Source organism: Kogia breviceps, chromosome 15 (assembly GCF_026419965.1).
Source record: "Kogia breviceps isolate mKogBre1 chromosome 15, mKogBre1 haplotype 1, whole genome shotgun sequence".
Taxonomy (NCBI): domain Eukaryota; kingdom Metazoa; phylum Chordata; class Mammalia; order Artiodactyla; family Physeteridae; genus Kogia; species Kogia breviceps.
In genome coordinates this window covers 63,107,867-63,119,393 of record NC_081324.1, presented here as the reverse complement: position 1 = coordinate 63,119,393, position 11,527 = coordinate 63,107,867, and positions in this window count along the sequence as shown.

The following is an 11,527-nucleotide window of genomic DNA, read 5'->3' as shown; positions in this document are numbered from 1 at the left end:
CATTCCAAAGATGACCCTCCAGCTCAGGGAGCCTGGATGAGCATGTTCCTCAAACCACCACGCCCTCCAAGACCACGTTGTCAGGGGCAACAAATGGCATGTTCCGCTGCGGCCACTGCCCACTGCTGTGGGGCTCCAGCCCAGACAAGCTCCAGCTCCTCCTGATGCTCAGAAAAAGGGCTGGGGGCTGCCACCTTCTCCCCCATCCCCATTGATCCTCTCCTACCCCACTGGGGATGTCCTCTCCCCAGACGTCTCATGCTCCCATTTCATCCACCTCAGCTCCCCTGCAGAGATGAAGGGCAGCAAAGTGAAGTTTGGGCGTGGGGAGATGGAGCTCAAGCCAGGCCACCCAGGGCCTGCCACACCCCCGCTGGCCTTTGTGTGGCCAGACTCTACCCGGACACAGCCTCAGGCCCCCACATGCTTCTTTTCCTCCCTCAGAGGCTGGGGGTAGTGGCCCCTGTCCTGCACCATGATGAAAAAGGGCACAAGGCTGCTGGAGACCCCAGTGCCCCCTTGGCAGCCTGAATCAGTGGGTGCCATGGAGCAGGGCACAGTGGGAGCCACTCCCGGGGACACTGGAGGTGAAGACATCGAGGAAACCCAGTGACAGGATAGGAGTTCCCAGGCTGGCACTGGTGGTATAGGGGGACACATAGCCAGATGGGGCAACGGCAGGGTTACCCCCCGCCAGAGGGCTGAGCGAGGTAGCACACCTCTGTTCTAAATGGGAAAGGGCTAGGTGCTGTGGCCTGGGGCAGTGGCTCTATTCAATGTGTTTTAAAAAAATTATTTATTTATTTATTTATTTTTGGCTGCGTTGGGTCTTCATTGCAGCACGTGGGTTTTTCTCTCGTTGCGTCAAGTGGGGGCTACTCTTCATTGCGGTGCATGGGCTTCTCACTGCGGTGGCTTCTCTTGTTGTGGAGCATGGGCTCTACGCACGCGGGCTTCAGTAGTTCCAGCACATGGGCTCAGTAGTTGTGGCTCGCGGGCTCTAGAATGCAGGCTCAGTAGTTGTGGCGCATGGGCTCAGTTGCTCCTCAGCATGTGGGATCTTTCCGGACCAGGGCTTGAACGTGTGTCCCCTGCATTGGCAGGCAGATTCTTAACCATTCTGCCACCAGGGAAGTCCCTCAATTTTTTTTTTAAACTTTTAATTTTATATTGGAGTATAGACGATTAACAATGCTGTGATAATCTATTCAATTTTTTGTAAGGGGGACATTGCTCCCATTGATCATCAGACCCTTTTGTTACAAAATGCCCCATCCTCGAAGACAATGCTCTTCGGGAGGAGGAAGGTGAGGCAGGTTCAAGTCTGTCCTCGGTGGAGTGGGCCTAAGACACCCACCTGGCCAGCCCTCAGCCCCTGGGGCTGCCCCTTGAAAACGGTGCCCAGAATTGGGCCGCCCCCTGGCTGACACGGGGCCTGCGGTCACCAGGCCCAGGGCTCCAGGCTGAGCACCCACGAGGGGCAGCTCAAGGCTCATTCGCTGGTTCAGGCTGTCACTCACTCAGCACCCGAGCTGGTGCCCTGGGCAGGTGTCTGTCCCGACACTCTGAAGAGGGAGGTGAGCTTTGGAGTCTGGGCCCTTTCCCAGAGGGAGCTCGTAGGTCTCACCAGCTTCTCGCCCGGCCAAGGCCACGGCCGCACACCCGGCTCTGTACATAGGGCACGTCAGACCTAGCCCATCTTCCTGGTGCCTCTGTGTCAGGTAGGAGGCTGCAACTTTCAGTGTGGGCTCGGAAGGCTGGACAAAGGGCATGGTGGGGCTGCGGGCACGGAGGGCTGCAGGCCCCAGAGGGCAAGGGTGTGGAACCGTGTGGGGCAGTGGGCAGGGCTGGGGCAGGAGACCCTGTGTGTGGATATGGTGTGGGGTTTGGAGAGGCTGCAGGCCTAGGGGTGATGGGGTGGGTTGGGGAGACAGCCCCCCAGAGTCCAGACCAGAGTGTCCTGGTTGGGGGCACTCTCCTCCTTGGCGCAGTGACCTCCAGGGAGCATGCCCTCCACCTGTCTGTCCCTCCAGATAGGCATCCTGGGTGGCTGGCCCTGGGCCCTTGGGGGCCACCGGTGTCTCTGTCTCTGGGGCTCACTGTGGGCCAGAGTGACTGCTCTGCAGTAGGTGCCACCCAGCCTGCTCCTTGCCAGCTTCCTCTGGAGACAGAGGGCCTGAAGAGGGGCCGTGGGAACCCAGTCATCCCCAGGCGAGCCGGCCACATATACTGGGTAGACTGTGGGGAGAAACTCTGGGCTGCAGTGGGGGCGAGGTGGGGTAGACAGTGGTGATACAGCCACAGTGAGCCTTTGGCTTCAAAGAACAGAAAACCCACTGCAAACTGGGCTGGATTGTGCAGGGAACTCATGGGCTTGTGTAACTGAGATTTGCAGCAATGTAAGCTTCAGGTGCCGCTTGATCAAGCTCACTCTGCTCCTAGAGGTTCCCTTAGCCATGCTGCCCTGTGTGCCTGCTTTACCTTCCTGGAAGCCCACAGTGCATTTCTCACCTCAGCTGTCCAGCAGCCACCCTCAGCTCCACCCTCATTGCCCCATTTCCATGCCCAGGGCAGGCCACAGCGACCTGGCTGGCCTCAGTTCTGCCTGGTCCAGATCAGCCTCTGTGGCAGGTACAAGTCTGTGCTGACAACCTGAGCCAGCCAGGCCCCAGTCTTCACAGTGGGAATGGGCCAGGCTCAACCAGGTCACAGCTGCTGGGGGTGGGGTGGGATTCTTGCCAGTGTGGCTGGGGAGGGGTGGGGGTGGAGGGTAGCCCGGACTGATTCTGAGTGTATGGAACAGCCGTGGGAGGTTTTTCAGGCATGGCTGGGGGCAGGAGGGCAGTTAGGAGCTTCTGTTCAGGATGGGGGCCAAGCAAGTGGGCTGGGAAGGAGGGAGAGGGAGACAGAAGTGGGGTGAGTGAAGAAGAATGGGGGGGCGATGTCTGTAGGGCCAGTGGTGCCATGTGGTGGCTGGGGGGATGGGGTCGAGGCTTGTTTGAGGAGGGTCAGTTGTGTGGAGACTACAGTGGGAGCCTGGGCCCAGGGGTGGGTCCTGGGAGTGGCTGGGCTGGTGGGAGGACCATTGTGGACTGTAGTTACAGCCAAGACACCAATGCATTCACCTGAGAAAGAAGGTGGACAGTGAAGGGAGGGTCCCAGGCCAGAGGCCAGATCCAGCAGTGGGAGGAGGACTTGATGGCAAATTCAGAACACCAGCCATGGGGCTGAGGGGGTTGATACCACCAAACCTGAGCTTATGGGAAGGAGCTGTGGAGGTTCTGGAACAAGCAGCCTTGAAGGGTGAGCTCCCTGTCACTGGAGGGCACAAAGAGACTGACCACCCCGTGAGGCAACAAGGCTCTGCAGCCTTCAAGATGCTGGGTCCAGGGAGCCTCACATTGGTGCAAGGTACAGCCACCTCTGTCAGGACCCCCACTGGGAGAAGTTGGCCCCTGAGGATGCTTGGCCAGGCCCTGGAGGCCCAATCTTGCTCCCTGGAGGTGCTCCCTACCTGTAGCCTCAGCAGCTGGGTGTGCGTGGGGTCTCTGAGCTGCTGGGAGGTGGGTTTTTCAGGATGCGTGGTGCAGAGGCAACACAAATGTGCTTTATGGCCCCTGGCCTGCCGCCCGGAATGTTCTAGAGCCTCACCCGGTCCTTGGGGGCCCAGGGATACAGGAGGCAAAACCTGTGCTGGGCTCTGGGATGGGCCAGGACAGTGTCTGGGGGTGACCCGTGCGTGGGGGCTGGTGAGAGCAGTGGGGGAGAGCTCTGTGCTGGGGGCAGGCGGCAAGATAGAGGCCTGAAGGGGAGGTGGCCTGGGGTGGGGGAGGGGTGAGGCCTGATCTCCTTCTGCAGATGTGGGTCAGGGTCTGGGTGTCCTAGAGGTGGGATAAGGCCCCTTGGGGTGGGGGTGGGGGCTCTATAGAGGGGGCTCCATGGCCCTCTGCTGCCCTCTGCTGGCCAGCTCTGTCACTGCGGGCCTAGCCCCTCAGCTCCCCAACACCCCCAAGGGCATGGACCCCAAGAGACCAGGCCAGGCGGTGCCGGGGCAGGCGCGGGGTTGACTTGCTGAGGTCTGAGGGGGCTGGGAGCCTGTGCCGACCCCTGTGCCCAGCGTCATCTGGGGCAGGAGGTCCTGGGGGCCTCCGTGGGACAGCCTGGGGGCCGCCACCGCTGCCCCACAGTGGCTCGAGAGGAAAGGGCTCAGAAAGGCTGGGCTGCCACCCAAGGTCTCAGGACAGCAGGGGCCAGCTTGGCAGGTGCCCTGCCACCAGGAAGAGGACAGGAAACCCCACCCCAAGCACCTGGCACTGTGGCTCCCCATCTGGGCCCTTGGTGGGAGATCTAAGGAGAGGCTAAGGGCAGGGGATCCACCCCTTCTGCCCCCAACATCACCCTGAACGTGGCCTGACTCCCCCAGTCCCTCCCAGAGGGCGCTCACCACCTAGACGCTCTTTATGGTGGACCTTCCTCTGTGTGCCCCAGAGCTCTGTACACAGGTAATGAATTCCATCAATCCTAATGGAGTTTGATACATGATGAAAACAGGCCAGTGGGCTGTTCTGGATGGATAGTGACTTTGGTGCTGAATCTATGCCCAGCCCAGGGCTGAGCTGAGGCCAGGTCTTCACCTGTGATCACCGGGGGCTGTGAAGGGCTCAGGGCAGATTCCGTTTGCTAAGAGCCCTCAGCGCCCCCGAGGCTCCGCTCCCCCCGGACATCACTCAGAACCTGCCCTGCTCTTCGGGGGGTGGGGGTGACAGGTCTCGTGCCCCCAGTGCTGCTGCTCCTGAGTCCACCCACCCTCGCAGTTTGCAAACAGACCACATCCCTCGCAGGTTGCTGGGGGGACAAAGCTGAAGGCGTCTCTCGGCTTCTGTGGGGCCTCTACACCCACTGAGCTGCTGTGAGCTGGTGCAGGGCCATTGGGCGCCTAGAGAACTCGTCCTGAGGCAGCCCTGCCATGTGGCAGGTCCCTGTGAGGACACGGACACTCTGAGAGCACCAGGAGCACCCGAGCCCTGCGGGACAGGAAGTTCCAGAAAGGAGGGTGGGTGTGCACACGTGAACACGTGTGTAGGGTGGGGCCAGTGTGCCTCGGGTACAGGAGCACGTGTGCACACGTGTCACACCTGCAAAGAAGAGATTGGAGAGAGACACTCCTGAATTTCAGCCCTGGCTTCCAGCCCTGGGTTTGGGGTCTCAGACAATGCTGTTCTGTCTGTTGACCTTCCATGTGTTTATAAAGATGTCTACAGAAAGCACAGGCTAGCTCTATAATCAGAAAGGAAACCAGCTTTTTCAAAACATCAAGCAGTGTTCAAAGCACATGAAGGTCTCTGAGAGGCTAAGGGTAAGGCCAGGTGGTCTAGAGAGAGGCTCCAGGAACCTGGCAGGGTGGCTAAGGCAGAAGCGGGGCTGCACTGGGACTCAGGGGACCCACAGGGCTCTGTTTTAGTATCGTTTGTGTGAGTGTATGTGTGTGTGTGTGGGGGGGTGCATTTCTTTCTATTTTTTTTGATTTATTTATTTATGTATTTTTGGCTGCGTTGGGTCTTCATTGCTGCACGCAGACTTTTCTCTGGTTGCAGCGAGCAGGGGCTACTTACTCTTCGTTGCAGTGCATGGGCTGCTCATTGCGGTGGCTTCTCTTGTTGTGGAGCACAGGCTCTAGGCACGCGGGCTTCAGTTGTTGTGGCACATGGGCTCAGTAGTTATGGCTCGCGGGCTCTAGAGCACAGGCTCAGTAGCTGTGGTACATGGGCTTAGTTTCTCTGTGGCATGTGGGATCTTCCTGGATTGGGGCTCGAACCTGTGTTCCCTGCATCGGCAGGCAGAGTTTTAACCACTGCACCACCAGGGAAGCCCTGTGTGTTGCATTTCTCACCAGCCACTCTGCACCTCTGGGCCCTGTCTTCACCAGGCCCGCCTGGCTGATGTCCTTATGGCCTGGAGGTGGGGCCTTCCCACTGTGCCCCACAGTCTGCTCTGCCCCAGGGCGCCCAACCTAGTCCTTCCAGACCCACCCCTCGCCCTCAGGGAACTTGCTGGGGCTCGCCTGGGGTGGGCACCCTCGCTCCCCAGGCTCAGCCCCCAGAGAAGACATGCAACCCCCAATGACCACAGCCTCCTGATTCCCCTTCAGCCTCAGCAGGCGGCAGCATCTGAGTGGACAGAGGACACAGCTCTTCTCCCCCTTGGCCCCCTGCCCCGCACCACATTCCCCCACACGTGTGTTTAAACATTAATCGGAGGAGGGGAGGCCCGTCTGCACTGCTCTCTGCGATACGGGGTCTAACGTGGACGGCCAGGGGGCCGGGTTGTCCGTGCCTTGCCTCTCCAGGAGGGCGGCAGGATGCACAGAACAGCGTGCTCTGCTGAGGGGCAGGGAGGCCAAGGTCAGCATCGCTGAGCACCTGGAGGTATAGCTCGTACCAACTTCAAAGTGTGGCCGGAGCAAGGAAGGAAAATCAATGTTGGGCTGAAGGACTATTCGCAGCTGCAGGGATGGGGGTGGGGGCGGAGTGGGGACAGGGCTGGGGGTGGAGCTGGGGGCGCCAGACCCACCCCGGCTCCACAGGCCCCTGCGCCTTTCCACTTCCCATGGGAACCCGGGGAAGGGGCAGCCAGGTGAATAGCACTCCGGGAGCCCGTCCACCTGGGCCCTGGACATCCCCTGGGGGTGGTCGAGCTCTTGGCCCAGCTGGAGCAGAACTGCTGACCACGCACTAGGGTGGATCTGGAGAGAAGCCGAGGGCCTTGAGCAGCAATCCAGAGACTCCCTAGGCCAGCTCCAGCCACGCCAGCTGAACCAATCTCCAAAAAGTCCTGGCGAGCCTGGACTCGGTGAAGGCACTGGTGAGGGTTCAGCCTGGGGGCCTCATCTCCGTCTCTGACTGGCCCTGATTATTACATGTTACAAAGTAAGCTGTAAGGTTATTTTACGACGTTATAACTTTTGAAAAAGAATGGTGGCAACTCTTTATAAAAGAGCAATTGATACAAAAACATTACTGTAAAAGACAAGAGTCACTGAGTCCTGGCCTCCACAACTCACCTGTTCTTGTCCCACTCCCACCCCCTTCTGCGGCCTTTGTGGGCATGCAGCCTCACCTGTGCAGGCCTTCCTCACCCGCGTGTACTAGGGACATGTGTCACTGTGGCCAACACACAGAAGACACTCGTTTATCATCATGTGGATGCCCCAAGGTGCTCCCAGCCCTTCAACCCCTGTGGTGACATTTAAGGATGTCCCAAACCTTCTTTATCAGGGGGCTCTGTGAGAAATCCCAGCCCAAGACTTCACCCAGGACCCAGTGTGCCAGGCCGGCCCTGCCCCTGCCGCCAAGCAACCCCCAGCGAGACCTTGGGCCGAAATGCCTCCATGCAGCCCAAGGAGATGGTTCTTCAGGAGGCCTGAAGTCCCCGAGAGGTGCTGGGGCAGCAGGAGGAACTGGGGCCCTCAGTCATGCTTTGTGAAGCCCCCATCTGTCCCCGACCCCTACCGAAGGGAACCCATCTTGGGGACCCCCGTGCAAGTTCTGATGTAGCTACTGTTGGGGGAGGAGCAGCTCAGGGAGCCCCCGACCTCCCCCATGCTGAGACCCCCAGGAGAGGCTGTGGTTTGGCACTAATTCGGGAGCTGGGACTGATGGGAGCTGGCGGCGGGGGCACATGCCAGTACTGCTGAAGGCAGACAAAGGGGCATGGGGGCACCCGTGGTGAAGGGTCAGAAGTCAGAAGCAAGGGCTGCAAGCCAACCCCAGGACCCCCGCGGGCTGGAGGATGCTCAGGGTGCATCCAGCTGGTAGAGGAGGACTGTAAGTCTCCGCATCTCGGGCCAAGTCTCACTGTGACCCCCTGAAGACCCACAGCTCTCCCTTACCAATCCAGGGTCCTCCTTGTTCCAACTCAGCTGTCACCTCCTCCAGGAAGCCAACCAGTCATTGCGTGGGTGCCCAGGAAGCACAGCCAGCGCTGAGGCCGTTTGCTGGTGGCCGGGTTGGCACACGCAGCCAGGCCAAGCCCTGGGGACTCTGGACAAGCTCATCCCTGTGTACCAGGGCCTCCCACCTTGGGAGAGAGACCACCAGGGACAGGGAGCTGTGCAAGTCCCACGTGTGCGAGGCACCTGGCAGGGCCAGGGCCATTTCCACCTGTGTCCAAAGGCATGAAAGGCCAGTCGTGTAACCCTGCCTTGAGCCAGCTCCTCACGAACATCCAGGACTTCAGCCAGAGCCCCTGCTTTGCCTTTTCTTTCTATGGCTATTATTTACACACTTTAAAAAAATATATATTTTAATTACAGAAGTCACACCTGCTTGTTGGGATAAAAAGCTCAAAGTAGACAGGTGTGTAAAGGAACGAGTGACTGTGTCTGTCCCACTGCACTCTCCCGGGAGGCCCTGCTGGGCCCATGGCACGTGCAGAGACCACAGGCATCACCCTGCATCCTGCCCCATGGCCTCAGGGAGAAGCCAGGTGGATGCCCCAAAGGAGCCACATGGGGCGGCTGGCTCCTGCTCCCCGGGGAGGTTTCCACCTGGGCTGGGGTGCCACCATCACCAGGCCGGAGCAGAGAGGGTATGGCTGGCCCAGTGTCACCAAGAGTCCTGGCTTCTAGTTGACTGCAGAGGACCATGGGTGGCATGTCTCTCACATCCCACCCAGACTCACAGGGTGTGTGTGGGTCACCCAGGGAGGGCTGCAGGCAGGAGGACCAAAGCCACAGCTTCCCAGGATGGCCTTGCTTCTGAGACTCGGCCCAGGACCCTTTGGCCATCCACAAGGTCCAGGGCCCTGGTGACCTGCCGTCGCCCCCCGAGGGAACAACCATCACGCAGGAAGCTCTGTGTGAGGGGACTGCCACGTCCGTGTCCCCAGCAAGGTATCCGCTTCCACATGGGATCCTTGCTTGCAACCTGCTCATTGTCAAGTCCTGCGGTCCCCTGGGGCCCCCTTCCAGCCTGTGGGAGACCTGGTCTCCTGAGGCTTCCCCGCACCTCTCAGGTGCCCCGCACAGCTGGCGAGAGCAGAGCTCTGGTTTTTCAGGAGTTTGGTGGGTGCCAGGGCTTGTGCTAAACACCTTCGGTGCCCATTAATTGTTGGCAGTAACCCCCACGGGGGATTACTGTTCTCATCTCCCCATGGAAGAGGGTCCCAAACTCTCTCTGGCCCAGAGCCACAGTCTGCGGCCTTGCTCCGCAGTCCCTGCACTCCGGGTGTGGGTGTGCGCAGGACACAACCTGAACTGGGTCGCCGCGGGCTGCTGTTCCTGTTGTTGTGTCATTCCGGCCTTCACATGACACGTGCCTGCTCCGTCCTGTTAAAGGCGTCTGGAGCCCCCAGCCAACTGCCCTCTTCGTGGGCAGGATTCCACTCCACTGACCTCAGATGCACAGGCTTATTTAGCCTCGACTATGCTGTCATGCCCTCCCTTCTGTCACCAGGGGCGGCGGGTCCCTTGGGCTTGGCCCCTTTTCAAGGTCCGAGCCCAGGCCGGAGTCCCCACATTCCTGCCTCCTTGGCCTGCAGGTCCCCAGCCCAGTGCCAGCCATGTGCGTCACTGGGGGTCGTGTGCTCCACAGACCTAGTGCACGCCTGACAACCAGAAAAGGTGGAAGAAGGCTCTGGGGACAGTGACCCAGGCTTCCAATCCTGTAGTGGGCCCTGGGCGGGTTGTTCCTCCCCTCTGGGCCTCAGTTTCTCCTGCATAAACCAGGTCAGCAATCATAGCTCCCGAAGGGGAAGGTTTTGACTGCCACACTTGTCAGCGCACAGAGGACACTGATTTTACAGGGAAAGAATTGGGGTGGAAATCTGAATGCCTTTCCTCACATATATTGAAAGTCACCAGGGCTTCCCTGGTGGCGCAGTGGTTGAGAGTCCGCCTGCCAATGCAGGGGACACGGGTTCGTGCCCCGGTCCGGGAAGATCCCACATGCCGCGGAGCGGCTGGGCCCGTGAGCCATGGCCGCTGAGCCTGCGCGTCCAGAGCCTGTGCTCCACAACGGGAGAGGCCACAACAGTGAGAGGCCCGCGTACCGCAAAAAAAAAAGTCACCAGACAAAGCGGACTGTGTGGTGAAGAGTGATGGCATCCACGTAAACACAGCAGCGTGTTCTGAGATGGAGCAGACAATCTTAATGTCAGGGAATGCAATCATATTTTACTAGCTCTGAAAAACAATGACTAACATCACAGAGTTAAATAGAGCTCGGGCAGAGTCTATGAACACTGGCAGGGAGTGGATAAGGGGATGATGTGCCCATGAGGGAATTTAAGCTCCGGCGGGGCAAATACTGGCCTGTGTTTGGTGCAGGCTGATAACAGGAAGACAATCCCCAAATTAAACAAATGTGAATTGAACTCCTCAGTGTGCAGACAGAGCAAATATATCAGTGAAAATGGGTATAGAGCAAGCAGCAAACTGTAATAAATTAGAATGAGTTCTAATGGGGAGCCATGATTCGGCAAGACAAATATTTCAGGAAATACAGGTAAGAGGCCCATGGCAAAATAATAACTTTGACAGAGTTCCAATGTCATGCTCACCAATGAGGTGAAAACAAACATTTTACCAGGTATCCGTAGGAGACGAGGCACAGGGGGAACTCAGAGGGTGTGCTCTCTGGGAAGAGCCGGGCCACACGACTGCGGCAAAAGTGGGTCAGTGACTGTCCTGAGGTGGGCGAGTCCACTGAGTGGGACAGACCCGTCCACTAGGGCCTGTTGCCCAGCTGCTTCCTCCTCGGACCCGTTGCTGACTGGCCCTCATCCAGGTGTGACCAGCAGGTGACTGCCACATGGCAAAGACCCCAGAGGTCTGGCCTTCTCAGATCTGGCTCAGTCTCCTGAGCTGGAGGACAGGAATCCAGTGCTGATGTGAGGCAAGGAACCCAGTGTGACCTCCCACACAGGAGGCAGGGCTGAACATGCCCCTGGGGACTGTCCCTGGCTGGGGTGCGGTAACAGGCTGGGCCCAGCACTGATCACAACTGTGCTGCCTGGTCTGTGAGATTTGCCTGGACCTTGCCTTGACCTTGTCAGCTGTGTTTTGGCTTAGACTCCACCCTCTATTCCCTGAGTCAGAGCAGTGATGGAGATGTCGGAGAACAGGTGCACGGGAAGGTCAGCCCATGAGCTGACCTGGCATTTCACATGCACAGTCATTTTGCCAAAAGTGTGTGTGATGTGGATGATTACCGGCATTCTTCACTATCAGTGCAGTGAACTGTGGCACAGCCGGGGCTGCTGTGGTACCCCCCACCCTGGCCCCTAATACGAGTGCATTAGAGGGAGATCACTGGTAGGGGCAGATGAGATCAACAAGATTATCCTGAAGATGGGCCAAGTGCAGTACTGGTTGCTGGGGGGAAGGGTTGGGGTTAGGGTCAGCTCCAGCGCTGTGTCAGCTGGGACTAAGTACCAACACCAATTGGTGTGTGCGTCACCAGGTGCCCACAGAACTGCTCAGCTGCACTTTGTCCTGACACATGATGCTGAGGGCTGGGAACCTGGGTCC